Here is a 13,518-nt window from a genome sequence, read left to right as displayed (position 1 = left end):
CTCCGCCCCCATCACCACTCCGGCCTATCACCCTCACCTTATCACCCTCACCTTAACCTCCTTCCACCTATCGCATTTCCAACGCCCCTCCCCCAAGTCCCTCCTGCCTACCTTTTATCTTAGCCTGTTTGGCACACTCTCCTCATTCCTGAAGAAGGGCTCATGCCCGAAACGTCGATTCTCCTGCTCCTTGGATGCTGCCTGACATGCTGCACTTTACCAGCAACACATTTTCAGCTCTGATCTCCAGCATCTGCAGTCCTCACTTTCCCCTATTCATATACCCATCCAAATTCCTCTTAAATGTTGCAATTTTACCAGCCTCCACCACATCCTCTGGCAGCTCATTCCACACACTACCACACTCTGCATGAAAAAGTTGCCCCTTATGTCTCCTTCATATCTTTCTCCTCTCACCCTAAACCTATGCCGTCTAGTTCTGGACTCCCCAAACCCAGGGAAAAGACTTTGCCTATTTATCCTATCCATACCCCTCATAATTTTGTAAACCTCTATAAGGTCACCGCTCAGCTCCGACACTCCAGAGAAAACAGCCCCAGCCTGTTCAGACTCTCTCTATAGCTCAGATCCTCCAACCCTGATAAAAGCATTGTAAATCTTTTCTGAACCCTTTCAAGTTTCACAACATCTTTCTGATAGGAAGGAGACCAGAATTGCATGCAATATTCCAACAGTGGCCTAACCAATGTCCTAACCAATGTCCTCCCAACTCCTGTTCTCAATACTCTGACCAATAAAGGAAAGCATACCAAACGCCTTCTTCACTATCCTATTTACCTGCGACTCCACTTTCAAGGAGCTATGAATATGCACTCCAAGGTCTCTTTGTTCAGCAACACTCCCTAGGACATTACCATTAAGTGTATAAGTCCTGCTAAGATTTGCTTTCCCAAAATGTAGCACCTCGCAGTTATCTGAATTAAACTCCATCTGCCACTTCTCAGCCCTTTGGCCCATCTGGTCAAGATCCTGTTGTAATCTAAGGTAACCCTCTTCGCTCTCCACTACACCTCCAATTTTGGTGTCATCTGCAAACTTACTAACTGTACCTCCTATGCTCACATCCAAATCATTTTTGTAAATGACAAAAAGTAGAGTGCCCAGCACTGATCCTGGTGGCACTCCACTGGTCACGTGGAACATTACAGCACAGTACAGACCCCTTACGGAACTGCTCGGCTAATTCAGCGTGTTAGACTCAGAAAATAGATCATTACAGTGCAGTACAGACCCTTTATGGAACCGTTTGGTGAATACAGGGTGTTACACTTATAGAACATAGATCTATAAGTGTAGTACAGGCCCTTTATGGAACTGCTCGGCTAACACAGGAAGTTACTCTCACAGAACATGGAGCATTACAGCACTGTACAGGCCCTCTATGGAAACACTCGGCTAATACTGGACGTCAGACTCATACAACAAGGAGCATTACAGCGCAGTACCGGCCCTTTATGCTACAGCTTGGCTAATACCGGACGTTAGACTAATACAACATTGAACATTACAGCGCAGTACATGCTGTATATGGAACCGCTCGGCAAATACAGGGAGTTAGATTCATACAACATGGAGCATTACAGCGGAGTACAGGCTCTTCGTGGAACTGCTCGGCTAATAAAGGATGTTTGACGAATACAACATACAAGATTGCAGTGCAGGACCTGCCCAATATGGAACTGCTCGGCTGATACAGGTCGTTAGATTCATAGAACATGGAGCGTTACAGCGCAATACAGGCCCTTCGTGGAACCGCTCGGCTAAAAAAGGAAGCTAGTCTCAGAGAACATAGAACATTACACCGCAGTGCAGGCCCAATATGGAACTGCTCGGATAATGCAGGGAGTTAGAATCATAGAAAATGGAGCATTACAGCGCAGTACAGAACCTTTAGGCAATCACATGGCTAATAAGCGGATGACTGAGGCTTGTTTCTGTAGTGTAGTGGTCATCACGTTCGCCTCACACGCGAAAAGTCCCCAGTTCGAATCTGGGCAGAAGCTGCTTTGTTCTTCAACTGCAGCCTTTAACATAGACAAGAACAGAGCTTTCTTGCTTGCTTTCCCATCTGCAAACCTGCCTTCGAATTTGCTTGAACAAATCTGCTCTCGTAGTGAAATGTAATGCAATTCCATTTACTTACAGTGCAAAACATTGTAAAGTTTTTCTTCAACCTGGTTCTGATCATATGACATTCTGTTTGAGAGTGTAATTACCGCCTTGTGATCCTTCCACGAAAAGCATTACCGCATTTGCATTCCTTGCGCAGGCGGCCCGGTTCAAAGGCAGGGAAGAAGCTGATGCGCTGGTGTCACAGTGCACCACGGATTCCTCAACTAGTCTGTCTGTCAAATGTATCCCAAAGTCGTCTCTGAAAAACCTCATTTGGAAGCTGTCTGTCGTTATTCAACGCGCGAGAATTGGCACCAGAGGTCCTGAATCATGTTTTGGAGCAGTTCGCACGTTAGTGGCTCATTCATTCAGCAACAGGAATGAAAGAAATTACACTCTCAGAGGAACCTCTGGACCTGTGCTTTCATAGCGTCGCTAGTATCAAGGTGCGCCCTGAGATCTAAGCCACGTTGGAACTGAAACGGAGGAATCGACAGAGAGGCTACAGAATGACATCGCATCCATTTGGTTTTCTTTAAATCACTGACGAGCAGGAAAATGTAAACGGGGAGGGCGAGTGGGGAAGTGAGGCAGTTGCAGCTCTGGTGAAATTCATTCTTTTTGATACACTCAGCAACCAGAGACGTGAAGGTGACTCAGGCGTGAGAGCTCTTCACATCGAGAACAAAAAGCAATCAAGAGCAGTTAGCACCTCTTCCGGAGTGGGGGTGGGGTGAGTTAATTACCTTTTGACTTCTGTTACTATGTTCAGAAACTGCCTTTTAGATTGAGGTGAACAGAAACTGCATTTCTAAAAAGCACCATGGAACTTGTTAAACTTTATTGAGTCGCTTCTCATCGATTCCCACACAGGTTTCCAACTCCGTTGGTATCCATGAGGCTCATGTCCAGGTGTGAACATCTCTGCAGCAAATTGCACGGTGAAGGTAAAAGGCAAGGAAAGTGGCATCTCGAACTGGCCCCGAGGTCAGACCTTCCTCACAATGTAATCTGTCGTTCTCGGATTGTAATGCTACCTCCGGTTTTAGGGTGGATCATTCTTTGGGAACCTTATTCTGCAAAACAGACACAGTGACTGAAACTATGCTACACGGTATGATTTGGGACACGGCCTGCTCAGCTTTGTGCATTTTCCCTGTATTCCGGTGTGTTTCGTGTTCCGTGTAAACGTGAAAGTTGTCCTGTTTCGAGCAATGGGTGAAATCATTTAGCAAAGCAAGAATCGAAATTGCAATAATGTCAAGTAGCTCATGGTAACTTGACCCAATCATAACCGATCATATATTCTCACGCACTCACAGATACATTTGTAGCTGAATCCAGTCTGAGAAGATAGACTCAGCTTACCAGTGATATTTGTCTGGATTGATGCGCTATCGTTATCTGCGGAGAAGTTATTAAGGCTCCCGTCTCGACTGAGGCGTGGGTTCGAATCCCCAACTCGTCTCTGAACGGCCTCTTTTGGAAGGTGCCTGTCGTTATTCAACGTGCGAGAATTGGTACCAGAGGTCCTGAATCATGTTTTGGATCAGTTCGCACGTTCGTGGCTCATTCAATCAGCAACAGCAATGAACGAAATTACACTCTCAAAGGAACCCTTGGACTTTCACCAGAGCTGCAGCTGCCTCTTCCCCACTCGCTCTCCCCGTTTACATTTTCCTGCTCGTCATTCTGTAGCCTCTCTGTGTATTGAAAACGAAAAAAAAACAAAATCCCGGCAATTCATGAATAAACTATAATTAAAAATTTAATTTGATCAAAGGTCATAACAATATTTAGACGAATTGCAATTTTAAATTACAAATGTAGCTAGTTAGCAGACTAATGGATAATTGGAAGTGGCATATATTTACTTAATGCCGAGGAAAGCGACTTGTTTTTCCCCTTGTTACACAGCAGAATAACACTGTGTGTGTGTGTGTGTGTGTGTGTGTGTGTGTTCGAAATGTTTGAATCAAGCTCTTTCTAACAAAATAAATGATGACTTACGATCACTTCGCCTTGTCACCTTTAAAACCATAACATTCTCAAATATTTTCCAGGAATTTACAACCAGAAGAACTAGTTAATTTCTTTTCATAGGAACCCAAAGAGAATAAGTGGCGGACACTGTGAATTAGTGATTCAATGCAAGAATTCAACTGAAGACAACATCCCTTCTTTCCAAAATGTTCAAAATTTTAAAAATCAAAATTTATTGCCATTGTTGAATGAAAGAATAGAGATACTAATTCTTTTTCATTTGATTTTGTTGCATGAAACATCCGTAAGTCGTATTATGATTACAAACACAATAAATGTGAGCATTGAAGTCAAATATAATTATTTGAATTAAACTATGTTTCAACAGGTAAAATGAAAATTGATATTTACAATGATTGAGAGATTGTGCACTGCAATATCTTTACAGTGGTTAATGTACTGTGCCGTAAATCCACATTTGCGCAAAAGATTGAATAATTATTTTTTTTATTCTAAATCAGCAACAATTGAATTAGCAAAGTCTGTCAATGCATTCAAGAATAATGAAAAATCTCTTTTTGCAAGTGATTAAGCAATGTCTGGAAACGAACTGGAATTAATTTAGTGAAAAGTAATTACATTTTCCTGAATTTTAAGGCTGACATTACCGTGATCATTCAAATGAGCAAACATCAGATATTTGCAATGACTTTGGATGGGAATTCATTGTTTCCTTTGTGGGGTAGGTGACCTGAAAAATAAAGGCATTTTCATACTGTACTATCAGTACTCAGAAATAATGGATTAAATGTAAATGTGAATCTCACTATACTTGTTCAAAAGAATTTTTTATAAATAGTTGTGCCATTATTATAATGGCAATGACTTGATAATGAATGCTGTTTTGAAGAATTAAAATGATTCAATATTTCAAAAGCACTTTGCTGTGATGTTGATTGGATATTTATTAAGATCAATAAACTGAGGAATAAAACATTGTACCTAGCTTTATGGATTGAAGAAACAAGCACCAAGACGTGGCTTGGCTGGTGGTGAGAAGGGCTCTGCCTGTGAGATCCTTCATGCACGCCCGAACTCTCTGCCGCACCGCACGCTGCCCTCGAAGTGGCTGCGGGGGGGACGAGACTGTCACACACCTCCTGCTGGAATGTGCCTATGCAGAGGAAATCTGGAGAGGAATGCAGTGGTGCTTGTCGAGGTTCGTCCCGAGCAGGGCCGTGACGCGGGTCTCCGTGCTCTACGGCCTGTTCCCCGGGACTCACACCGAGACGAACATTAACTGCGCCTGGAGGATCATCAACTCGGTGAAGAATGCTCCCTGGGTGGTTCGAAACCTGTTGAAATTCCAGGTGAAGGAGTTGACCCCGACTGAGTGTTGCAGACAGGCACATTCCAAGGTCCAAGACTACGTGTTGAGGTACACGCTGAAGCTTGGGGCAGCTGCCGCCAAGGCGCGGTGGGGAAGGACCACCGTGTAAGATCGGCCTGCCGAAAGAAGAACAGGGGGCCCATGCGGACGTTTTTTTTTGGACTCTGCTGATGCCTCAGCCAAATATATGCATAAGATTGAGAAATGCACAGACCTGTATATGACAATGATAAAATCGAATCTGTGTTTGTAAATGTGGACATATGTATGGCATGACCAAATGTACAGACCATCAAATCATTTTATGAATAAAGTATATTTTTGAAATAAAAAAAGAAAAATGAGCCATTCAGTGATTATTGAGCAAAATTCTTCCTTTTTTAAGTACAAAATGTAGGTAATACAAGAATTGTGAATTTCCATACACCGGATTCCTTGTAGAGATATGTTTCATCATATGTTTCATGTGGGCGGCACGGTGGCACAGTGGTTAGCACTGCTGCCTCGCAGCGCCGGAGACCTGGGTTCAATTCCCGCCTCAGACGACTGACTGTGTGGAGTTTGCACGTTCTCCCCGTGTCTGCGTGGGTTTCCTCCGGGTGCTCTGGTTTCCTCCCACAGTCCAAAGATGTGCAGGTCAGGTGAATTGGCCATGCTAAATTGCCCGTAGTGTTAGGTAAGGGGTAGATGTAGATGTAGGGGTATGGGTGGGTTACGCTTCGGCGGGGCGGTGTGGACTTGTTGGGCCGAAGGGCCTGTTTCCACATTGTAAGTAATCTAATCTGATCAATGTTTAAAGATTTGTGTCAGAATTAGGAAAAGAATTCGTAAGTCATCAAAGTGAGCTTGAAACTGAACAATGTAGTCAATGACATGTGGCGTATATGCGATTTTAATAATATTGTCATTTTTGGACAATGAAAAATGTTGGAACAGAAATGCCAAAAATATCAACATGGTCAAAGCAGTTCTTTTCTTACAATGAAATGAAAACAATAATCATTTTGTAGCACGCATGATTTGAAATAGCAGTTTTTTTAATGTGACATATACAGTGAAGACGTTTTTTGAAAAATGTCGGAACTTCACAAATTTAAAATGCAGTATTTGTTCAATTTGTAATAAAAATAGTTATAATTTGAATTGTCTCTTGTACGCACACAACAAAAAAGGAGCTTAAAGATTGTTAGATTGACAAAATTTGCTTCCCAACGTTATTGAAGTATAGTCAATATCTGTGATAAAGTAGAATTATTGGTTTAAACAATATAAATCAACATTAACGACTGAACTGAAATATAACACATCAATTGCATTAACTGCATAGAATAGTAAATAACTGCTTAAAGTTGTCATTTGTCCCAGGAACAATAAGATACTTACTCAGGTTATTCCACTGAATAGTAATCAGCTGAATATCTTTGTGTCACTTTATGTGCACTGTTTTGTGTGAACATTGATTTCAATAAACTTAGATATTTACATGAATTAGGAACTGACTGATAACTGGGTGTGAAAGATCTTATTTAAGATTAGACAATTTTTAGGATTCACGAGGTTTGCTGAACAAAACACAGTTAAGTCATCATGCAATAAACTGGATTAGAGAGAAATATGCAAATTCAATTTCAAATGGATGCACTCGGATATTTTCACAACATTTCAGTCTTACATTCAATATAAATAGATGAGTGGAAAACTAAAAACAAATTTAAGACAACTCATAAACAGATCAATAACTAAAAATTGATATATAGTAGGAAGTGGCATTTGTTTATTTAACTGAAGAAGAACTTGATTTTTTCCTCATATTTATACCTTTGAAGCATCAAGTTCTATGTGCAGTCTGAAGTCAGCTCTTCAGAGCAAAAGAAAATCAAGGAATATCTGTACTTTGCATATTTCATCTTTGTGAGTGCAACATTATCAAATATTTTGCAAAGAATATTGATTGAGTGGAATTAGATACATTCTGCTATTCGCAGACTGAAGAAAATATATAGCAGATACTGTGATTATTGGAATGAACAACAAATGAAAACATATCTAATGTTGAATTGAAAGGCAATTCATTCGATTCTTCGATATTTTCTTATCAACATTCAGAGCTGCTCTGGCACAGCTCTGTGCAAGGTGGGAATTGAAATTGTACCCTCTGGTCTGGTAACAGAGACACGACCAGAGTTGCACAAGATTCCTTCATAACATTCCCAACCAGGCTGGGCAGGCTGAAAACTAATCAGATGTTTATTGTGATAATTGGATTGGAATTAAGTGGTTGGATACTGTGTGTAATCTACTGAAAATTCAGTAGTAATTTACAATAATGATGGGAGTTAACAAATGTCTTAATTAAACATGATTTTTATATTCACTTGTGGAATGATAGCTTGACAGAATTGTGTGATTAGTGTGCATTATATGCAAAAAATGAATTTAATTATTCTATATGGTCAGAAGTTTCTCATTTTCTGAAATGCAACTTAAAATGTTTTTGTTCTACACGTAAATTGGAACAAAATGATGAATTGGTCAATCAATGTGCCTATTCAGCTGAAGACAACTTTCATTCTTTCTGAAAGTGTATGATTTCTAAGAAGTCACCATTTCCTGTGATTGTTTAATGAAATAAGATAGATGCCAACCCTTTTTTTATGCTTCAAAAAATTCATGGGGATTTGAATGATTTTGCACATGAAAAATATTCAATTGTTATTGTCATTAAAAACACAATAAATGTTAACATTGAAGTGATTTCCAATCAAATCAATTCAAAAGTGTTTCCAAGTTTAAAATGAAAAGCAATATTCAGAATGATGGAGAGATATTTCCTGTCAGTGTTGGATGATGAATCATTGCTTGGTTTGTGTTTGTGTTGATCTGAAATAAAAGATCCATTTTTCTTTGTAAAATTGGCACTACGAAATAGTGACTTAAATTGAAATATGAATCTCACGATATTTGTTACAATACCTAAACTGAATTATTGTGTGATTGTTGAACTAACAATGAATTGGTAATCTATTTTAGAACACTGACACATTAAGGTGATTCAATATTTCCAAACGGGTTTGCTGTGATATTGATTCCATAATAATTAGTATCAGTGAACTGAGCATTAGAATGCTGGCATGATGTTTTGGAAAATACATTCGATATGCAGTCATTATTAATCATTCAACATTCTCAGATACTCCTGCAATCTGTACTTGCTGACTCAGCTTTTCTTCTGTAGAAATACAATATATAATCCTTGCAAATTTTCTTGTCATCAATATTCAGACATTTGTGTCAGCATTACAAAGAAAATAAATAGACAAGGAACATGGGTATCATAGCAAAAAAAAGTGAGCAGCATTTACAGAGGAAATTTTGAAACATTGTCTCTGACTAAATACATGAAAAAGTTTAATGGGGATTTGTTACAATGTGCTGAGCCTCAATTGCATTTTTGTCATGGTGACTGGGGAACCCTATCAGAAAACTCACCTATTTTTAGGAATTCCTTTATCTCAAAACATGCTACTTTCAGCATCCTTAGTCATAAACAATGAAGTGTGATGGGGTGGGATAGATGTAGTGTGTAAAATGTAAGAAGGTATCTTGTATATATTTGAGATGTTGAGAAAGCGAGATGTTTGCTGTGGCTATTCATCTTGAGAACAATACAATACTGACAAAAGGTTTTGCACTGAACAGTAGTTAGGTGGCCTTGAATACCATCGTGTGGCTTTATGTGCAGTGATTACTTTTATTTCAAGAGCTTTGAGATATTTTCCATGATTTGTAAAATGATTAATAATTTTGTGACAAACGTCCACATGTGGTTATGAGCTGGATTTAAAGATCCAATGCGTGGGTGTGATAACCCTTCATTGTTGACATTTGCAAGCGAGGTGTATAATGCTCAGGCACTGGCTGGAAGTCAAGGTGTAAGAAAATCTGATTCATCCTGGAGCAGATTGATTCTCGCAGCTGTTTGACTGAGTTTAACTAATTTTGTATTTGTCCCGATTTCGCTGCCTGTAGGTGAATTTAGAACGTCCAATTTCAGTCCAAGGATCACTTCACATCACTGGAGAGTTAAAATATAATTCACATATTGTGATAACAATGAATTTTCAATTAAAATTTGTGTTTTCACAAACAAAACGATTGGATGTTTTCTGGGAATTTACACTGACATTGATTAGATATTTATTAAGATAGACAAACTGAGAATTATAATCTAGTTGCAGGAATGTTAAACCACAGACTTAGGAGTGTTTTTGTGAATGATTTGGAGGCGCCAGTGTTGGACTGGGCTGTACAAAGTTAAAAATCAAACACCACCACGGCTATCGTCCAACAGGATTATTTTGCTGAATTAGCTCTGAGAGCGCTGCTCCATCATCAAGCGGAAGCTCGTGCTTCCAAATAAACCTGTTGGACTATAGCCTGGTGTTGAGTAATTTTTAACTTTGTTTTTTAGAAGGAATGTTTTCTTTTATTCAAATATACAGGCTGTTCAAGAATTCTATCTAGCCTTCTGTGATTTTCTTTTAGAGACCACTCATGTATAATTCATACAATTTTCACTGAAATCAGTATTTCAAATTTCCATCAGATTTAAGATGAAAATGAGAACCAATTAATGAGTACTTCCACGAATGGAAAATACAATAAATTCAATTTACAGAGGCAAGATTCAAGTTCGATCTGATTAAGCAAATAAACGCTTTGAATGGAAAATATCTGAAAACGTTCACATTTAAATTTGCACGAAGTCAAATTACTTCTTTTTGAAATACATGGCCTGAAAACTTGTTTGAAAATATGAACAAATCAGGACTATCAACATGTCTTGCTGTCAGTGTCGTCGGCCAATTGTCATAAAGAATAAATACCACTTTCAGCAACAAGTATCATGTGTAATTACTCAATTGAAAAATAAGGTGATACCTCTTGTATGTATTCGCAAGAATGATAACCAGATGTTTACTGTGGTTATTGCACTCAGTAACAATAAGATAAAGATCAATGGCTGTTAGAATCATTGGCCACTCGGAATGAAGAATAAACACTGCCTTGAGCAACAAGTATCATGGATAATTACTGACAAGAAATTTCAGAGACACCCATTGTATTTATTGGAGGGAATGATGACCAGACGCTTACTGTGGTGATTAATCTCAGGAACAATAAGACAAGTACTCAGATTATTTCCTGAATAGTAATTAGATGGTCATGAAGACCATTGTGAGGCTTTATGTATCGTGCTTTGTGTGAGCATTGATTTCAATAACATTGTGATAGTATACAAATGTGCAGCTGAGGTGAGTTGGCCATGCTAAATTGCCCATAATGTTCACGGATGTTTAGGTTAGGTGTATTAGTTTTTGTTAGAGTGGTGCTGGAAAAGCACAGCAATGCATGCAGCATCAGAGGAACAGTAAAATCGACGTTTCGGGCAAAAGCCCTTCATTAGGAATGCAGCCTGTATTCCTGATGAAGGGCTTTTGCCAAAAACATCGATTTTAATGTTCCCCGGATGCTGCCTGAACTGCTGTGCTTTTCAAGCACCACTCTAATCTAAACTCTGTTTTCCTGTATCTGCAGTCATTGTTTTTACCTTGGTTAGGTGCATTAGTCAGGGGAAATGTTGAGTAATCGAGCAAGGGAGTGTCTGGGTGGGTTAATCTTTGGATGGTCAGTGTGGACTGTTGGGCCAAATGGCCTGTTTCAAGACTGTAGGGATTCTTTGTCTCGATGATTCTATGATTTTGGATTAAATTGATAGGTGAGTGCTAAAGATACTACTTAAAGTCAACAAAATCTTTAAGTTTAGCAAGGTACGTTGAAGCCATCGTGCATGAAGTGAGATACGTGAGTGAGAGAGACAGAGAGAGAAATTAATGTTCAAATGAAAACACGCTAATAGTTTCACAGCATATCAATCTTACATTCAACATGAAAAGGTGAATGGAAAATAAAAACAAATTCCTGACAATTCATGAATTCTAATAATTAGAACTTTAATTTGATCAATGCACATACCAGTATTTAGATGAATTGCAATGTTTAGTTACAAATGTAGGTGATCAGCTGACCAATGAATAACATGAAATTGCATTTGGTTATTTTGCTGAAGAGGAATTTCGACTGTTAATATTTTCCTCTTTATAATACCGGAGAATAAGGATTTATGTGCTTGAAACGTTTGAACTCCACAAGAAGACTTCATAATGTTCCCATTCGGGAAGGGCAGGTGTATAGTTACATGCTTACGGTGGCAACTCAAATGAAAATTAATCAAATGTTTCTTGTAATTATTTGAATGGGAATTAATTACGTATTTCCTGTGTGTAATGAACTGACAAATCGAATTAGTCATTTACAGTAATAATGTAACAAATCAATAATAACTTTAATTAAATATGAATCGCGTGATTATTCATGATAAGAAAAAAACTAATCATTTGATCACTGTACATTAATGAACGAAACTCAATCTTTAAAATATTTCCATATGTCCAATGCAGTTTGTCACAAAATGAAAAGAAAATGAATTTGCATTTGCAACATAAATGATTAGGAAAATAAATGAATTAGTCACTCGATGTGGCTATTCGTCTGAAGACAACTTCCCTTCTTTCCAGAAATGTTCAACTTCCCAAAGTTTAAAATGTACTGTGATTTTTTCATGAAACAATAAAGAGATGTTAGTTCCTTTTGTTGTACTTCAAACAGTCACAAGAATTTTAAATGATTTTGTTCCATGAAAAGTGAATAACTTGTATTGTGTTTATAAATACAGGAAACGTTAACATTGAAGTTAAACATAATTATATCAATTCAACTGTTCCCACGGTTAAAATAAAAATTGATATTCACAATGCCCACTGCAAAATCTTTACTTTATTTAGTTTATGAGCCATAAATTCGTAGCCATAGCCTGAACTATATTGAGCAATGATTAGATAATAGCAACAATTGAATTGTCAAAATTATATCATTTAATTTAAGAATACTGAGAATTAGGGCCGACTGCCCGCCCCTCTTCCGCGGTTACGTTTGGCCCAGGGTGTCCTTGGAGAAGGTGCACGCGGTGTCCACCAACACCTTGGAGTTGTTCAGGGAGAGGTGGGAGCCACAGGGAGTGGAGTGCATTATTTCCCCCTCCAACTTTATTTTAATTTAGTCCCTACCCTCCCCTTCACTGTTTTGATCACACAGCACTGTCCTTTGATGTGAAGGGCAGTGCTTGTCACTGGCCACTCCAGTGTTTTCCTATCTCCCTGGTGGTGGAATTTGAATAAAGAGTCATGCACCTTGTGGCTCTCACTGTGTCTCACACCTACACACAAACACCATGGGTGCTGGGGAAAAATAAGCACTACCGCAGTTAGGGGGTAGTATGGGTTTTTTAAAAATACATATATAACCAGGAGATTGCCCTTTGATGAAAAGGGCAGTGCTTGTCACTGGCCACTCGGGTATTAAAAAAATGATGAGAAATCTCAGTTGATTATTTAACTGAGCAATGTGGAGAAACGACCAGGAATTGTTCTGATGAAAATAATTGCAGTTCTCTGAATGCTTCACCTGAGATTACCACGATCATTCAAATGAGCAATCATCAGATATTTACAATGAGGAATCGAATGGGAAATCATTGGTTCCATTATGGGATCGTTCACCTGAAGACTAAATTGATTTTTATATTGTAGTGTTCGCACTCAGAAACAATTGATGCAATTAAAATGCGAATCACACTATATTTGTTAGAAAGACTAACTCCAATAACTGTGCAATTATTGTCATGGCAGTGACTGGAAAATTACGTTGTAATTTAAAAAAAAATAAATTGATTCAATATTTTAAAAGCACTTTGTTTTGGTGATGATTGGATATTCATTAAGATCGGTAAACTGAGAAATATAATATGATTCAGAAAAATGAGCCATTCAGTGATTATTCAGCAGAATTGCTTTTGGTTCAAAAATGCAGGATTACAAGAATTACATGTTTCC

The 13,518-nt window shown here is 38.5% G+C and overlaps 1 non-coding gene across 1 annotated transcript; it reads left to right on the top strand.

Moving 5' to 3' along the window:
- Positions 1-1,951: 1,951 nt before the first annotated feature.
- trnav-cac (transfer RNA valine (anticodon CAC)) lies at positions 1,952-2,024 on the top strand. The gene has a single exon. It is a non-coding gene; the product is annotated as a tRNA-Val (tRNA).
- Positions 2,025-13,518: the final 11,494 nt, after the last annotated feature.

Source organism: Chiloscyllium punctatum, chromosome 6, assembly GCF_047496795.1.
Source record: "Chiloscyllium punctatum isolate Juve2018m chromosome 6, sChiPun1.3, whole genome shotgun sequence".
NCBI lineage: Eukaryota > Metazoa > Chordata > Chondrichthyes > Orectolobiformes > Hemiscylliidae > Chiloscyllium > Chiloscyllium punctatum.
This window is presented reverse-complemented; position numbering and strand designations above follow the sequence as displayed.